We start from the raw sequence: 16372 nt of genomic DNA, 5'->3' as shown, positions 1-16372 counted from the left end.
AACACAGCTGGATTTGAACACAAGGAGTCTCACCCCAGAGTTGGCACTTTTAATCAACATGTAATTTGCTGATGAATCCCCACTCTGTAGATTCTGTGTTCTCTCCCCAGCTCTCTCTTTTTCAGACTCTGCCTAGGATAACTGCACTCCACCCTGTACTGTTTGTTAGTAAAAAGATCATTATGGCTCATATTCTCTTCCCCTTCGGTTCCTTTTCCTTCTCTTTCTCCTTTCTCTTCTTCTTTTACTCTTTTAAAGGAAAATAGCTGATCTCAGTACTGAATACTAGACTGAAGAAAAGGTTAGATTATCTTAAATGAATAATCTTTTAATAATATAATTCTCTTTTCAGGAGAGATTCTAACAGAAATATAAAACAAACCTAAGAATGTATAAAACACAATATAAAATAAGCGCTCAGATAGGACTTCATTCAGCAAAAGTATCAGGCAACTTCTTAACTTGACTTCAGTAGGTATGTCAATTCTTCAGCCCTGAGATGTTTACTCTCCACCTATATTAGTCAAAAACCGTTTGTTCCAGCAAGAAGGGCCAAGTCAAGTCAAGTCTTTGAATCTCGTGTGGAAAACACTCCCAGGAACACTGGTTATTAGAACTGAAAACATACAAGAAAACTTGAAATGCATTTTCTAATAGGCCTTGAGAGGGTGGAAGAATGAGGTTCAGAATTAATTTCAAGGCAATTAGATTTCTCCTGATTAAGCATTTAAATGCTCTAAATTGGAAAATTTCCTTTTACTGCTTCACTTACAGATCACTGAAAATAAGTGCCTTGCCATGCTCTACCCAAGGTAGAGTCACTCTGTTTTCAAGCTCAAAACAGATATTGATTTTCATTTCAAACTCTATTGCCAAAATTAGCCATGTCAGGTCGAATTAGAAGTGGATATTTGAGTTCAAAAGTGAGCTAGCAGCAAAACCAGACTGCCTTTACTCTGGGTTAATTTTTTTTTCTTTTCATGTTTTCAGGACCACAAAGCATAGCGTACAAGGAATTCTTTGTTTTTTTGGCACAAATATTTAGTCAAACGCGACTCAGAGATCTTTAGCGCATCAGTTTCTTTCAAGTGTCAGTTCAGGGGAGAATATTCCTAGTTTTCACATCATTATAGATTGCTTTATTTTCTTTCTGCTAGGCATTTTGCTTCTTATTTAGCATTTGAACAACCAGAATTTGTATAGCACTTTAAATGTACAGAGTGTTTCATTTACATTGTCCTATAAAGGACATAGCAATGTTGTTGAATTACTCCATCAGTGGTGTGTGGATCCTTTGCAGCTGGGATAGATCAAAGGGAAATATCTACAAATTGGGCTTATGATAGCTTCCCTCACATGGAGCAGTTAATCAAAGGAATGGATAGAGCTCTGTAATAGAGATATTTGAGCAAATGGCTACGAACATGTCAGCCAGACTTGATTTATCAGCAAGGAAGGGGATCGGTGCCAGAACGGTCTCAAGGTGCAGGGAAGGAATGAAATGTATATTGATGTCCCCTGAAATATCCCTACGTTTGTATAAATAACGTTCCAGTGCATCTGGTAGTTACTCATTCTTACTCTGAATGAAGGTGGCTTTTAGATGCCTCCCTTGCAAAGGTATATGTTTTGTGTGTGTGTGTGTGTGTTTGATCATGAGGGGATGGGAAGAGGAAGAAGGAGTGATGGGAGAGAGAAGAAGAGAGAAGAGAGAAAAATGTGTAGCTTATAGTTTGCTCTCAGGTCATGTCTGATTAATAGTGGCTAGTGGGATTTACCCTTATGCCATTCGGGATATGTGCCAGTCTGAAACTGTTTTGTACTCCAGAAGAGGCATGTTTTGATCCTGATCTAATCTTGTGGGGCCAGACCTATTGTTTAGGGTGGGAAACTTTGAATGGATTGTTTCCACGGAGATGTGACACACCCAATTTTTGATGTGGCCCTTTGGTTAGACGGAGATGTGACCCCACCCATTCAAGGTGGGTCTTGATTAGTTTATTAGAATAGTTTAAAAGGGGAAACATTTTGGAAAAACCTCAGATTGAGATGCTTGGTGGTCAGCTGCTTCAGAACCAAAAGAGACGCTTGGCTTGGAGTGCCAACAGAGAGAGCAGATGCCTAGACCTGACATTTGGAGCACAACAGACATCTCCATGGGCCTTTGCAGGAGATGCTAAGCAAGCCAGAATCCAAAGTTGTGTCCTGAGGAGACACAACTACGTGAAGGCCCACAGACGCTTAGAGAGGAAACCACTGGCATCAGAAATAGGAAGCAACGGAATAGGAAACAAGGACCAGCAGATGCCAGCCATGTGCCTTCCCACGTGACAGACATTGGCCTTTCTTTGGAGTTAAGTTATCTCTCTCTGGATGCTTTAGTTTTGACATTTCTGTGGCCTTAGAACTGTAAACTTGCAACTTGATACATTCCCTTTTTAAAAGCTATTCCATTTCTGGTGTATTGCATTCTGGCAGTTTTAGCAAATCAATACAGGATATCTGAGTATGTAATAAGAGTGGGAAGAGTGAGTGGTTCCCAACACAAGAATATTTTAGGAGTGAAAATCTAAAAAGTTAAAAGGAAGTGGAAAGGGGCTCCTTTTCATTCACCAACAATAGCCCACTCATTTAAGATGCAGAGAACAAATAAAGCTGAACATCAACACTCAGCTGCCTGGTATGGGAATTAGACTACCCCCATTTTGATTAAGTGCGTGCCATATACCTAGTTGGCTTTATTGGAAGAAGGGCCTGAGAAACACAGTGGCAAATGTGACAGCATCTGCAGGAGGGGGTGGACTGATTGGTAAGGGAGTTAGAATAAGAACAAAGGGCACGTGAACTTGGGCTCAGGCATGCAGCTCTGAGTCAAGTGAGACTAAACGGAGGAATTTCACTGGCAAAAAAAAAAAACACATAGCCTCCTGGAATTAAAAAGAATGAATGAAATATTGGCAGTTAGGCAGGGAACCGTGGTCATGGGCCTGGGACTAGCATAAAGTTTTGGGTCTTGAGGAAGATACTCTCAAATTGGTTACCCTTGGATGCTTTCTCTGTTGATTGCAGCAAGTACAGTTGGGCCGGGCAATAAAAAAGCAAAGAAAAGAAGAACACCTGTTTTCCTTTCCTGCTTTAGCCATTCAAACATAGCCAAGGCTAGTACATTGTGGGTGGAAGCCTAGCTAACTTCAGCCGGTAAGAACAATCTTTGCATCCTTAGAAAACCCAGATCCTCTGACAGAACATGCTGTGCTCTTCTGACCGCTCACGTTAACTCTCCTGCTGCACTAATGTTTTCCGTGTTGTATGTAACAGCATACTTGAGCATCAATAGTACGGAGAATGTGCCAGACTCCTCAGTATTTAAAATTATATTGTGTAAAGTCTGTTCTTCAAATGTTATGTAAAGACGGTTATACATTTCAACAGTTTTTTCTTTTGCCCTTAGTACTGGTTTCTAGCACGACCACTGAAAGAAAAGCAGTATTATCTCATAATGTCTTTCTCATGTTCTTCTCTTCCGAAAGAATGCCACAATAGGAAAACCTATTTGCAAAGAGGTGCTTTGCTTTCTATATTGCAATTGGGAAGCGTAGCTAGTTTACTCTGTCTTAACTCCCAGCTCAGCGATTGATGTTAGAGAAAGAAGCTCAGTCTCCCAGAGTGAGTGGAGTTTATAGACTAGACTTCACCTTGTAGATCCTCTCTACCAGCCCTAAGGGAGGACAGATTTTATAAATAAAATATTTGGGAACAGCAGTAGTCACAGCATTATTACAAACTTAAAAAAAAAGATATCAAAGGGCATGGTTACATGAAGCAAGCAACAAGTCAGCCTTTGCTTCTCTGAACCATCCAAGGCTATACCACCTTGCAGGACTCGTTAGTGTGCTTACAAAAGCCTGGAGAGTTGTATGTAAAGGCTGGAGATATTAAAAATGCTACTATTTTCCAATAAAATGTGCCAATTTCCCAAACAGCTTAACATTATTATGCTAGGTATTTACATTTATGAAGCAATTATGCAGCTCCGTGTTAAAACCTTAAATTCAAGGAATTAAGAGTGATTTTCTGCTTCATTTGAGACTGCTGCAAATATGCAAATTAGGGAATTATTTGTTCACAAGTATTATCCAGATAATTTTGGTCTAACAAATTTACTACTTCCAGGTTTTTTTTTTTTTTTACTGTTGTTGGGGGGAAATTTGTGGGGTTTTTTTTCTTTCTTTCTTTTTTTTTTTTTTCTTCACTTCCTGAGATGAAAGAGATTGTGTTTAGAGAAATGCTGGAGGGAACTTTTTCTTACTTCTCCAGTTCTGTAGATTGGCTTGGTTTTTGCACCCTTGGAGGCGTGATTGAGATACAAATTTAGGGATCTGCATTGCAGGTCCAAACGGTAGTTCAAAGAATAACTCAGAATCAAGCCTACCCTATTGTAGGAGGTAGCTTATCTCTAGAAGCTGCGATCTGAAAGGCCTTTTGATATTTTAAAAATGAACCTATGTCTCCAGACTCAACATATTAGAGTGTATGGAAATTCAACTCACATTTTAAACAGAATCAGAACCTGTGATTTTTTTCCTTAGCAAAGTCTTTAGTTAAGTTTGCTTGCCTTATTATGGTTCTTTATTAGGCTCTTATTTTATTATGCTCGTGATTTAGAAATTCTATCAGTTAGACAACACATTCATGAAGATTAAAACAGTACAATGGATGACATTAACAAAACAATGAAATTAGGCATGTGGAGTTAAATGTGATTTTGTCAAAAAGGTATTCTGTGGTGAGACAACTCAGAGTTTCACTGTTTCAGAGTAAAGTGCTAACTCTCTAACATGATTAAGAAAAATTGCCACCATTATGGGCAAGCAGCTTTTCAATACAAACAAACCATCTTCTGCACCATTCAATTGCTAATGGTCTTAGATGTACCAGGAAGAGGTTGGCAGCTAGACAGTGCCTTTTTTTTTTAATAGTCTAGGAAAATCCTTCAATTACACAAATTAGAGTAGGTCAATTAGAGAACACAGGGCATAAAGATTATAAAGAAGATTCTCTTGTGTGACAAATTATGTATGGAAAACACTTCTTCCTCTCCCTTCCTCTAGTAATTGGTAATCTTTCTAGAACAAATATGTTCAAGTAAGCTTCCGCGCACACTTTGTACACTGCATGCATAATCAATGTTGAAATAAGAGCTGGATGTCTGTGAATGATATTTTTTTGAGTCAGGGGGTCAAAGCTGCCATGTATTCCTCTGGGTAAGATGTGGAAGTTGCAGGAAATTTTAGTTAAGCAGTATCCCTAACCACGGTTTTTTTTATAGACTTGTCTCTGTTGCTCCCTTTTACTTACTCTTTCTTTGGTGTGGTGTAGTATACATAATTTAAATAACTGGGGAATGTCTCTGGGCTCAAAACCACCTGCTGACTTATATTAGCTAATTAATGGTGATTTATCTGAGTTACTAATTTGAGTGGAGCTGATTGCCTTTAGGAATTTGGGAAACGTTGTAAGAATTTTGATTAAAATTATGCCTTTGTGATGGACAGTCTCCTTAAAAGTATTTTTTTTTTAAATTCTTGCCTGTGAGCAGTTTTTCCTTTTTTTTTTCAAACTCTGCTAAATAAGATGACCTTGTGTTGTTTTCTGGCTCAAATCACGTCTTATGCTTAGCTCACTCTCCTCTGCTATTCAATTTTATCTCTGCCAGGCTCTTCTCATTTTGTCTCTTCCATTACGGTTTATTTGCCTTGCTTCAGAAGGGTTTGACTGCTTGAAAAATCGAACTGATCTTGAATCTATAGAACTTAATCATTTTCACAAAATCTAATATAGTAGATTCATTTTGGCTAAACTTATGTGTCAGGTTGGCCTGATTCCCAGGGCCCGAATGTGTGGATTTAATGGTGGTACAACCTCTGAGGTAGGAATATAATGGAAACTTCTCAGCAGTATATCTACTGGATCAGTTAATTTCTTTTTTTCTCTGCTGGTCTCAATGTCTCTTAAGGCAATGTCGTCTGTAGACAGCAAAAGCTGCCCAGACCTCTTTACTGGGATCCTACTGCTGCTACATTCAACAAAGACTCACTTCCTTAGAGCAAGTATATAGTGGGCGACTGTTAACACGACCTGGGGTTATTGAGACATTAATTTTGTGAATGAACTGTGGTCTGTCTTATTTTGATTTCAAGAAAATTGAAGTACTGAACACACAATTACTGCTTTGAGACTTTTGGATTTAGGAATAATTTGGCTTGTCACCATCTCCACCCTGCCTCCACTCTACCCTCACCCCAAACCCTACCAAAAAAACTAATTTTAGTATGGATAAAAAGATTATAGTACTTGGCATGTATATCTTTCAGTTTCTATTTATTGATTCACATGTACCCTTTAAGGTACTTTACTCATATGTGCATTATTATGGCAAAAACATTTTAACTACTGAAAAACAGTTTTAAAAGAACTCAGGAGATGAGAATCTGAGTTCTCAGTGACCTCAGACTCATAGTTTGTCCGGTTTACCTAATACTAAAGAGAGTAACAAATATTAATTTGCCACTTTTTTGGTTTCTCATACATCTCCAGGACACATACACCAGTTTTTCAAAAAAATATGTGATATTTGCACATAAATATATGTTATAAAATTGGATAACCAAAGAAAAAATATTGTAATTTCAGCTCTGAGATGCAATTATTTATCTAAAGTTATTTCTAGATTTGAAAATTATAGTCAATTCCTTTAGGATGAAGTTTTCATAGCAGTCAGTCCCTTTGTGCTTTCAATAGTTCTGCCCCCCTCTTTGGTAGCTCAGAGTTAAGGCTTTAGGTACCTACGACTCTGCTCTATTTTATTTGTGTGACCCTTTCTCAGGATTTGCAAAGTGCTTTAGCTATGCTGAGTTCAATCAATTCTCTTTTCTGTTGCCTGTGCTCTGCTTCTATGTTTTCTTCCTTCCCTTCATCAAGGTGACTGCTATAAATAAAGGAGGAACTCTTCTTAATCTTGTCAATAACTTTATGTTCAAGAATGATACATTCTTGGGGATGTGGATGAAAACCTTGCGATCTCCTGGATAGATTCCTGGTGCTCCAATTTGATTTTGCAAAACTCAAGGCAATTTTAGTAGGTGGCAATCCAATCCAAAGTCCAGTCCATTGCCTGGTGGTTATAGATCTCAGGCTTCCCTCCTTTAAGCTGAATGTTGTGTATGGTGTGGTAGAACAGAACATTTGTCCATATGCAAATAACTCTTAGTCAAGTCTTGTGAGATTGAGTTATTAAAGGTGATGAGCAATTGGATTTAGGTTAGGGTTCTTAAGGTACCACAACAAGCAGTTGTACTTTTCTAATAACTTTCAGGTAGTTTTAGTTAAATGACACATTTTTTTTTTTTTTTTTTTTTTTTTTTTTTTTTTTTTTTTTTTTTTTTTTTTAAAGGAAAGACAGAGAGAAGGAAGGAAGGATAGAAGGAAGGAAGGAAGGAAGAAAGGGAAACATTTTTTTAAACATTTTCTTGTTTTATTGTATTTTGTTTTTCCGTTTTTTGTTACATGGGCTGGGGCCGGGAATCGAACCGAGGTCCTCCGGCATAGCAGGCAAGCACTTTGCCCGCTGAGCCACCGCGGCCCACCCCAAATGACACATTTTAAGAAGAGGTTTGTATAAGTTTACAATGGTAATCTGATTGAGAGCAGAGTGGCATGACAGAAGAAAAGGCTGTATCAGTTTCCAGAGCGGAGCAGTAGGTGAAGAGCAGATTAAAATGAGCTTATCTGGTAGATCCGCAGTCTTTGGCGGGGCTCAGGGAGCCTGTGGTAGTGTGGTAAGGGTCACTTTCCCCTCCACGGATCCTTGACGCCCTTGACAAAGATATAGAAGAGTTTGATGATGTTTGAGACAATAGACACCAAGGACAGCACTGCACAAAGATGATGAAGATGGTTTTCTCCGTGGGGTGGGAGAGGAAGCAATCTACCTGAGGTGGACAGGGGCTTCTTTTGCAAGTGTAAACTGCACTTGGGCTAAATTCACAGATGCACCATGGGATCAGCCAGGAGGCCACCCCAAAGACCGACTTGAAAAGGATGCCGATGAAGTAGGTCTGTAGCAAGGCTCCTCGCATTTTCACCTGCCCATGTTCTTCCATCCAATACTTGAGCTTCTTATTTCAATTTGCTTCAAGTGCAGTGTCACACTGACACCATCAGTTTGGGCAACTCTGAGTTCCTTCTGTGGTTCAGTTTCTCTTCTTTTTGCATCACATAAAACACGTGGCCAGGTAGAAGAGTGTGGGTAAAGAGATGTATATGATCTGCAGAACTCAGAAGTGCCCCTGAGAGATTGGGAAGGAGTCGCCATAGCAGATGCTTTCATCTTGTTGTTGAGTGTTTCAAGGAAAGGCCGCCTGCTCAATATCCCAAGCCGACTCAGTCGCTGTCCCTAGTAGCAGGATATGGAAAATGAAAAGGACAGAAAGCCACATCCTCCCTCCAGCTGGGAAAAGCTCGACCTTGTCGAGGAATGTGCCTAAGGCACCCATGATGCGTAGGCACCACTGCTTTGCTTACAGGAAGTGAAGCAGGCAAAGCAAGGGACTGACGCCCTTGGAGGATGAAGTGAAATGAAAAATTAAGTTCAGGCACCCAAACCTGTCTGTTTAAAGTTTAAAAGTCTGCTGCTGGTTCGTACTTTCCTCACTACTTCTTCTTAATGAAAGACCAATCCACATGCTTTGAAAGTTTAACATATGGATTTGAAGTTTTTGTTGATTGTACATTGCGTATTCAATCAGCCTGTGGTTTCCATCACTTCAAGAGTGGTATGGGGGAGAAAATAGACTCCTCCAATTCACAGCTACTACCTGTGTGAGGTTCTCATTAAAAACAGCATACTCCTTTAGCCCAGGGGGCTGACAGTTTCTTCCAAAGCAGATGTGCTGCTCTGAGCTAACCCCAGGGGGCTACTCGAGAGATGCAGCTTTCACCCCTCTTGTAGGGGGCGGGAAGGTTGGCGGCATCATATCCTATCACAACTCCAAGCCTCAGTCACCCCAATAAGCAATATTCCTGAAAGCATTACTGACGTCCAGTTTCCCGGTTAACTGGTTTACAAGTATTTCAACAAGAACAATTAAGTTTTTAAAAAAGAAATCACTTTAGAGTTGGTTTAGGAGAGTACATATACCTAGGCAGTTTTTGGTAGTGCTTTATCTTATTCAAGCATAGGTGTCATTTGCTTCTATTGCATCACCTGTGCTTGACATTTTCTCTACAGATCTCAAAATATAATAAAGGGGTCACTGCCAGACTTGGGGTCTTAACAGTGTTGAGTAAAGCAATGCTTGGAGACATGGCACTGACGGACAGAAATGTACTAAATAAATTCAGTTAAAAAAGGATGATTATGTCCTGAGGTACCACTAATGTGTTTTTCTCATTGTCTGCTAAAAGTGACAGCAACTGTAGAGGGATTATTATTTCCTTTTTTCTCTTTTTTCCCACCAAGATCAATAGTTTCCAGTTGACTGATTAGACTAATTCACTTTTCATGAACAGGCTTTGGCCATAAGCATTATTTGTGGATTTTTATAGAGTGTTATCAAACAACAACAACAACAACCCCCTTCCTTATTGTTATAAGTCAGACCGTAAAGTACTAGCTCATTATTCCATAGATTAAAAAAAAAATCAAAGACTCAAAGACATTTAGAATGTATTTAAAAATATTTCACCTTGTATAGGTGACAGACATATACATACAAACACACCTTAGAGTTAACTGGTAGTCCTTGAACAAGGACAGCTAATCGAGGTCAGGAGGGTCCGAGTCCAGCACAGACACCCTGCTGGGGGCTCCTCACCTACAGGGAGCACTTGGCGCAGCCAACTCATCTGAAGCCAAAGGACCCCTACCTATCTACCTTCCTCCCTGAGCGAGTCATCTACAGAGAAGGGGTCTGTGACCCCCAAATGCACTATCTACCACCAGGCACCGCCCTGGGGAGAGGGGAGGGTAGAAGAAAGAGCCCCGAACATGGAAAGGGGGGAGGCATGAAATAAAGCTTACCTGTAAAAGTAAATGGCCCCGCATTGCCTATCACCTCTCGCCCTCCGTTACCTCTCACCCTCCACTGCCTCTTGCCCTCCATATCTTTTTACTCGTGAGAGCGCCTGCCTGCTCCATTCTCTGCATGTGAACTTAATAAATTTCTTACCTACTTGTGCTACAAAAAAAAAAAAAGTTAATGGGTAGCTATTTTCAAAATTACTGAGAACATTACATTCTCACTATAAAAAAAGAGAAATATAAGTATTAAGGCAAATTCACATGGAAAAGGCAACAATTTTCATAGAAAGTAATTATTTTTGAAGTTACATTATAATTGAAATGCCCAGTTATTTCTTTAAAAGAAACCCCAATCAAAGTTAATTCAATTTTCCAGGTTTTAATTTCTAAATGCATGAATGGATAAATTTGGAAACAAAACTTTATTTTTTCTTCCTGCCTACAAAGATGAGAGCATTTTATGCTATCTTCTTCCTGGCAGCACCTCTGCATGTTAAGCACATGACCCTTCAGTGATAACAAGGCAGTGACTGTTCCTACTCCAGCACTGAGTCTTATAGTTGATATGGTAAATAAGGCCGGCCCATCCAAGGATACTGCTTAGAGAGGCAGCCCTCCAAAGCTTGGCAGGTCTGGGTGTCTGCTCAGATTTACCATTTTAAATGATGTTACTGCATGACTGGAGGAAAAAGAATCTTGGTCTGGGAGTGCAAATTCAAGGGCTATCAATCAACTGTCAATAACACTGAAATGCTTTGAAAATTTAAATTCTCTAGAAGAAAGCTTTGCCAGAATATATGAGCTCTGCCATAAAATAACATGCAGGTCGGCTAGTTGGACTCTCAGCCAGAGGAGAGCACGAAGGGTAAATTGGGAGTTCTAGAAATGGAGTAAATGTGGGGAGCAGAGTGGTCTTGAGGAAAAGGATTATGCATTCAAACTCTGTGTGTTAGTTCACCTGTGCTCAGCTAAATAGTAGCTAAGCCAATCAATTCTGCTGTACGATCAGCACTAACCTTCTTAGCTATGTTTGCATTTAAAAAATTGTTAACTTGAAGAAATATTTAATTACTGAACCTCATCCTGGTGAGGGAGAAGTAAGCAAATACTTCCGATACATGAGGAAAGATGCTTTTGATCAGGAGATAATTATACACAAGTCTGGTCTTTGGATTGGCCTCTACCATCGAACTGAATTCCTACTTTTTTCTTTGTTTTTTTTAACTGTTTTCATAGCTTCTCCCTTCTCTATTCCTATACCAACAGGGGCTCTAAAAATATACATTTTACAACTCTTTCCAACTTTTTATGACACTGATGGTGGGTGAAGAGTGTGTCATTGGATGAGGAATGGTAAAGCAAAAGATTTCTAAATAAATATCTTAATATATGTGCCAGTTTGAAAGAATGCATGTACCCTAGAAAAGCCATGTTTTAATTCTAATCCCATTTTGTAAAGGCAGGCGTTTCTTCTAGTCCCTATTCAGTATTATATATTTGAAACTGTAATTAGATCATCTTCCTGGAGATGTAACTCAATCAAGAGTGGTTGTTAAACTGGATTAGGTGGAGATGTGTCTCCACCCATTGTAGGTGGGTCTGATTACTTCACTGGAATCCTATAAAACAGTGAAGTTTGGAGAAAGTAGGAGATTCTGAGAGAGCAGAACAATGTAGCCATGAGAAGCAGAGAATCCACCAACCCTTGGAGACAAAGAAGGAAAATGCCTCCCGGGGAGCTTCATGAAACAGGAAGCCAGGAGAGGAAGCTAGCAGATGATGCTGTGTTTGCCATGTGTCCTTCCAGCTGAAAGAAAAACCACGACTGTGTTCGCCATGCACCTTCTCACTTGAGAGAGAAACCCTGAATTTCATCAGCCTTCTTGAACCAAGGGATCTTTCCCTGGATGCCTTAGATTGGACATTTCTATAGACTTGCTTGAATTGGGACATTTTCTCAGCCTTAGAACTGTAAACTAGCAACTTATTAAATTTCCCTTTTTAAAAGCCATTCCGTTTCTGGTATATTGCATTCCGGCAGCTAGCAAACTAGAGCAGTAGTCTATGGTGATAAACTTATATCTGGTTTCCTGCCTCTGTTCTTAACACAATGCAACACTACGCACTCTTTGAACAATGTGACCTTGTCTGCATACACTGGCCTTCTTAAATGAAGGTATCTTTCCTTGGATGCCTTTGATTGGACATTTCTATAGACTTGCTTTAATTGGAACATTTTCTTGGCCTTAAAACTGTAAACTAACAACTCATTAAATTTCTCTTTTGAAAAGCTATTCCATTTCTGGTAAATTGCATTCTGGCAGCTAGCAAACTAGAACAATATATTAATTACACAAGGACTCCCTATCTTTGATAACAAAACTTAAATCAGTATTTTTTTTTTTGAAAGTGGATTTGTGATAAAGCCATTAGCCTCATGTATTAGTTAGGGTTCTCTAGAGAAACAGAATCAACAGGGAACACTTGCAAATATAAAATTTATGAAAGTGTCTCACGTGACCGTAGGAATGCAGAGTCCAAAATCCACAGGGCAGGCTGCGAAGCCGATGACTCCGATGGATGGCCTGGATGAACTCCACAGGAGAGGCTCACCAGCCAAAGCAGGAATGGAACCTGTCTCCTCTGAGTCCTCCTTAAAAGGCTTCCCATGATTAGATTTAGCATCACTAATTGCAGAAGACACTCCCCTTTGGCTGATTACAAATGGAATCAGCTGTGGATGTAGCTGACATGATCATGACCTAATCCTATGAAATGTCCTCATTGCAACAGACAGACCAGCGCTTGCCCAATCAGATAAATAGATACCACAACTTGGCCAAGTTGACACCTGTCCCTAACCATGACACCTCATAACTGCTAAACTGTATTGTGGTGACTTTCAAAACTAGGTTAAATCACATTATGTATAGATTTAACCTCATAACTGCTAAACTGTATTGTGGTGACTTTCAAAACTAGGTTAAATCACATTATGTATAGATATACCTCAGCATTAAGTTTTATTGGATCTTTGGCAGAAAATGAAATCACAGGGTTTAATAAATTGCCAAACAACTTTCTCTTAGCCAATTTATTACCCAAGAAAGAAAGAGAACCTCTAGTTAGGCTGGATGGAAATAAGTATGTTTCACTTGTTATGAATTGGGAAGAAGCCTTTACCAGGGAAAGGGTAAATCACAGGACATTCAGAAGTCACTCAGTTCTTAAACGAATTGTTTAAGATGAAAGAAACAAGATCATTGATGAATCCCAATTGGAATGAGATTCTAATTTGGAATAATTCACTGAATCATGCTAGTAAGCAAAACATTTATTCCATCATTCAGCCATTGCTTTAGCAACTTGGCATTGCAGATTATTTCTAGAATTTCCCTAGATTTCCTTCATATCTGTCACCTCCACGTTATGACAAGAGAAAAGAGGTTTTCTTGCAATCTTAGTGCAAAAATGTCATTCTATTTATTAAGCTTTAAACCATTCCTCTTAATCATATCTGAGCTCTGGAATCAGACAACCCTGGTTTTAGTCCTAGCTCTACCACCTATAGGCTCTTCCCTATAGGTGAATATGAATTCACCTCTCTAAGTCTGTGGTTTCTTAATTGTAAGATTAAGTGGAGTCTCCTGTCTCCTCCATTGCTTTAAGCATGTCTTTGACCACTGTCTTTAGTCCTTCATTATTGTGTTCCAATTGCCAACGTTTTAGATCTTTTTCTGTCTTTCTTCTCCACATAATGAAAACTTAATGCTTTATCCTATTGCCTCAGGGTCTTGCTAATGTGTTAGCTACCTAATAATTCTCCTCCCAGATAACAAAATACCTTATTTAGTGGAAGTATACATTCCTTCTTAATAATAAGAATTTTTATTTGTATAACATCTACAGCTTATAAGTGTTATACTTATCTCATTTAATCTACACTTCATCTCTAAAGTCCAATATTACTACCTACATTTAGTTGATGAGAAAACCGATGCTAAAAAGAGGTAGAGTGATTTTTGTCAAGAATATGTATGTAATTTGGGACTCAAGTTCTAGACCAGCTGACTGCAAGCCCCGAATTCTTCCTACCTCACAGCTGTAATCAGTAAAGTGCACAGGTAGTATTGAGAAATGTGGGAATTTTAGACCAGAAGGATAGACTGATGTCATGGAAATAAAATGGACTAAGAGAAGTCCTGGACAGCCACCCATAGCCCACAGCCACATGCATTAAGACAGTCCATTTAACCTGGGTCTCAGTTTCTCTACCTTCATAATTCAAGGATTCTAGGTGAATGAACCTTGAAGACAGTACATTGAATGAAATGATAGAAGCAAAAAGGCAAATATTATCATGCCTCACCTGTATGGACTAACCATAATACACAGACTTGGAGAATTGAAACGGAGAGCATAGGATATCAGGTTAAAGTCTATTGTAAAGGTTCCTAGATTGGAAGCTCTTAACAGCAGTCTAATCTCTTCCAGAACTGTAGCTATTATTTCTAAATTCTGAGTTGCTGAGCTATTTGTGTATAGCCTGGTAGTTCCCTGAAACTTCAGGTATTTGTGTGACACTTGAGACTCAGAGTTAGAGCCCTGAAGCTATAAAAGTCAGCAGTACTCCATAGAACAACTGTTTAAAAACTTGAAGAATAGGATCAGACTTTGACTAAAGATATGAATGAAGCTGATCTGGATAGGACTAAAGTAAATCAGAATATAAGGAAAAGGATGGTATGGTCCATATTTTAAAACGTGTACTTCTGTGTGAGACCAAAGGAAGAGATTTTATTTGGTGCAAATTTTATATTTTTATAATTTTATATAGCATATTATAGAATTTAACTTGTATGGTCAGTTTATTCAAACACCATAATTACATGGAATCTTGAATAGGGAGTGAGATCTTGTTGGCTTGTACTGGTCAGTGTGATGCCCCAATATATCCTAGAGTAAACTAGGCAGAGAATAAAAAAGTATTTGCAAAGTCCCATTGGGAGTCTGGGAAGAAAGGAGGAAATATTTAACTCCCCATTTGGAGAATTTCCAATATTCTCATAAGCAGAGGCGACAACCAATTCGATAAGTTGAGCCCCTGATCTTGGGGTTTGCCCCTATGAAACTTATTCCTTCACAAGGAGAAGCTAAGCCTACTTATAATTATGCCTGAGCACCATCTCCAGAGAACCTCTTTTGTTGCTCAGATGTGGTGCCTCTCTCTAAGCCAACTTGGCAGGTGAATGCACTGCTGTCCCTATTACATTGGAAATGACTCCCAGGGTGTAAATCTCCCTGGCAATGTGGGACATGGCTTCTTGGGATAAGCCAGGACCCAGCATCAAGAAACTGAGAAAGCTTTTTTGACCAAAAAGGGGAAGAGAGAAATGAGACAAAATAAAGTTTCAGTAGCTGAGAGATTTCAAACAGAGTTGAGAGGTTATCCTGGAAGTTATTCTTATGCATATATAGATGTCCTTTTTTTAGTTTCTGGTGTATTGGAGTGGCTAGAGGGAAGTACCTGAAACTGCTGAACTGTGTTCCAGTAGCCTCGATTCTTGAAGATGATTGTATAACTATATAGCTTTTACAATGTGACCTTGTTTTCACAAAAGTGAAAAAGTACTTAATGCTCCCTTTATCCAGGCTAAGGACAGATGAGTAAAAAACAAGGACAAAGAATAAATAATAGGGGGTGGGGATAAAGGAATAAAAAAATTGAGTAGATTGCAATGCTAGTGGTCAATGAGAGGAAGGGGTAAGGGGTATGGGATGTATGAGTTTCTTTTCTTTTTCCTCCTTAGTTCTTTTTCTGGAGAGATACAATGTTCTAAAAATTATCGTGGTGATGAATACACAACTATGAGATTATACTGTAAGCCACTGATTGTATGCTTTGGATGGACTGTATGTGTGTGTGAATAAAAATGTTTAAAAAGAATTCGAGAGTTGTACAAGGTGATGCTTTCTGTCGGTTTCAACTTCAATAGTCCACTAGTGGACTTCTGGAGAAGATGGCGGCTTAGTAAGATGCGCGGGTCTTAGTTCCTCCTCCAGAACAGCTACTAGGGAAATAGAAATGATACAGAACAGCTCCTGGAGCAACGACAGAGACCAAGAAGACAGCGTACCCCATTCTGGAACAGCTGACTGGCTGGGAGAACCCGCTCCAGTGAGATCGCCGAGGGGTGTGGGCTTCCCCGGGCCGGGGTGGCAGGCGGCCGGAGTCCCTCCCTCCCTCCTTCCCGGGCCGGCTGGGAGAATTGGACAGGCGGTCCCCTCAAG

The 16372-nt window shown here is 39.4% G+C and overlaps 1 protein-coding gene and 1 pseudogene across 3 annotated transcripts in view; both read right to left on the bottom strand.

Moving 5' to 3' along the window:
• The window catches only part of TTC29 (tetratricopeptide repeat domain 29), a 266829-nt gene that overhangs the window by 50285 nt on the left and 200172 nt on the right, over positions 1-16372 (bottom strand). The window lies entirely within an intron of this gene.
• LOC143665933 (gap junction alpha-1 protein-like) lies at positions 6883-8999 on the bottom strand (annotated as a pseudogene).

Source organism: Tamandua tetradactyla, chromosome 22, assembly GCF_023851605.1.
Source record: "Tamandua tetradactyla isolate mTamTet1 chromosome 22, mTamTet1.pri, whole genome shotgun sequence".
Taxonomy (NCBI): Eukaryota; Metazoa; Chordata; class Mammalia; order Pilosa; family Myrmecophagidae; genus Tamandua; species Tamandua tetradactyla.
Note: the sequence above shows the minus strand (reverse complement) of the source record. Positions and strands in the feature narration are given on the sequence as shown.